This window comes from Crocuta crocuta, unplaced genomic scaffold (genome assembly GCF_008692635.1).
Source record: "Crocuta crocuta isolate KB4526 unplaced genomic scaffold, BGI_CrCroc_1.0 scaffold1133, whole genome shotgun sequence".
Lineage (NCBI taxonomy): Eukaryota > Metazoa > Chordata > Mammalia > Carnivora > Hyaenidae > Crocuta > Crocuta crocuta.
Window position 1 is genome coordinate 862,410 of NW_027530366.1, and position 1,641 is coordinate 864,050.

Here is a 1,641-nt window from a genome sequence, read left to right on the forward strand (position 1 = left end):
GAGATGGCACATGAAAAAACATTCCAGAGGGACAGACATGGAAATAAAGACTCGAATACTGTCAAATCTACTACTAAGAAACAAATAGTAGTAGAAACACTACAAAGAAACCACACTTTTGGAAATTTTGGAAAATCATTTACAGCAGAAATCAGTCTGGGGGTGCCTGGGTGGCTCCGGTGGTTAGACGTCTGATTCTTGATTTTGGCTCAGGTCATGATCTCATGTTTCATGAGTTTGAGCCCTGTGTTGGGCTCTGTGCTGGCAATGCAGAGCCTGCTTGGGATTCTCTCTATCCCCCTCCCCTGCTCACGTTCCCTCTCTCAAAATAAATATATAAACATTAAAAATTTAAAAGAGAGAACTGTCTGGCAAATGAAAACTAATAGATTCAACGCTTTTGACTGAATTACAAGAAGTAGATTACATAACAGTCATTGAAATTGGCTTTCAATGAGTTTCTGCTATAGGCTGAATATTTGAATGTGATGGCATTAGGAGGTGTGGCCTTTGGGAAATGACTGCATCATGAGGGTGGAGCCCTCATGAATGGGATTAGTAACCTTATAAATTAAAATGTTAATTTATTTTGAAAGAGAGAGTCTGCAAGCCAGCTGTGCACAGGGGAGGGCATAGAGAGAGGCAGAGAGAATCGCAAGCACTGATAGCACGGAGCCCAACACAATTCATGGGCTCATGACCTGAGCCAAAATCAAGAGTTGGATGTCTCACTGACTGAGCCACCCAGGCGCCCCAATACCCTTATAAAGCAGACACCACAGAACTCTCTCCCCACTTTTGCCAGGAGGATACAGCAAAAACATGATCTTCTATGAACCAGGAAGTAGGTCCTCGCTAGATACTTAATCCACCAGTGTCTTGATCATGGACTTCCCAGCCTCCAGAACTATGAGAAATACGTCTCTGTTGCTTATAAGTTACCTACTGTATGATACTCTTATAGCAGCCTAAAGGGACTAGGACAGTTTCAAAGTGCCAAGTACAAAGTACAAGAAGTTCTGATGTCAAGATGAAAAAAACCACTCATGATAGAGTCTAACAACTTCAAAGCCTGACCACCTTAAAGGTTATTGAGATTACAAAGGGACTTTGTCAGCCTCTAAAGTCCAAGAAATTAGTAAAGTATAAATAGTGAGCTTTTAACTGTGCTGGAAGAAAAACTGCAAGATGCACTTGGTGAAGGCTCTCAGTCTGTAGGCCAAGGAATCAGGCTTCCATCTAAGAAGCAAAACAATGCTCCTAGCTACCCGATAAAATATACAGCTTTTATATGAAGTTATTTATGAGAAAATGACTCCTGAGGCACTTTAACAATACAAATTTTATTAAAAAAATAAGTAATAACATCAAAACTGTTCAGCAAATCTATATTCAATGTAACCAAAATAAACAAACAACAAATTAAAAAAAATATACATCTATATATATATGGGCAAGAAACAAGTGCATTTTTTGGTCCCAATATTTTCTGAATATATTATCTTTATCCAAAGGAATTACATTAATGGCTAAGAAGATATTACGTATTAGATGTACAGAAACATAACTTTAAAATTTGTTTTAAGGTCTGTAGGAAGTGTTGGGGTTTTTTTTGGCCAATTGTTTATGTTTTTGAGCTCC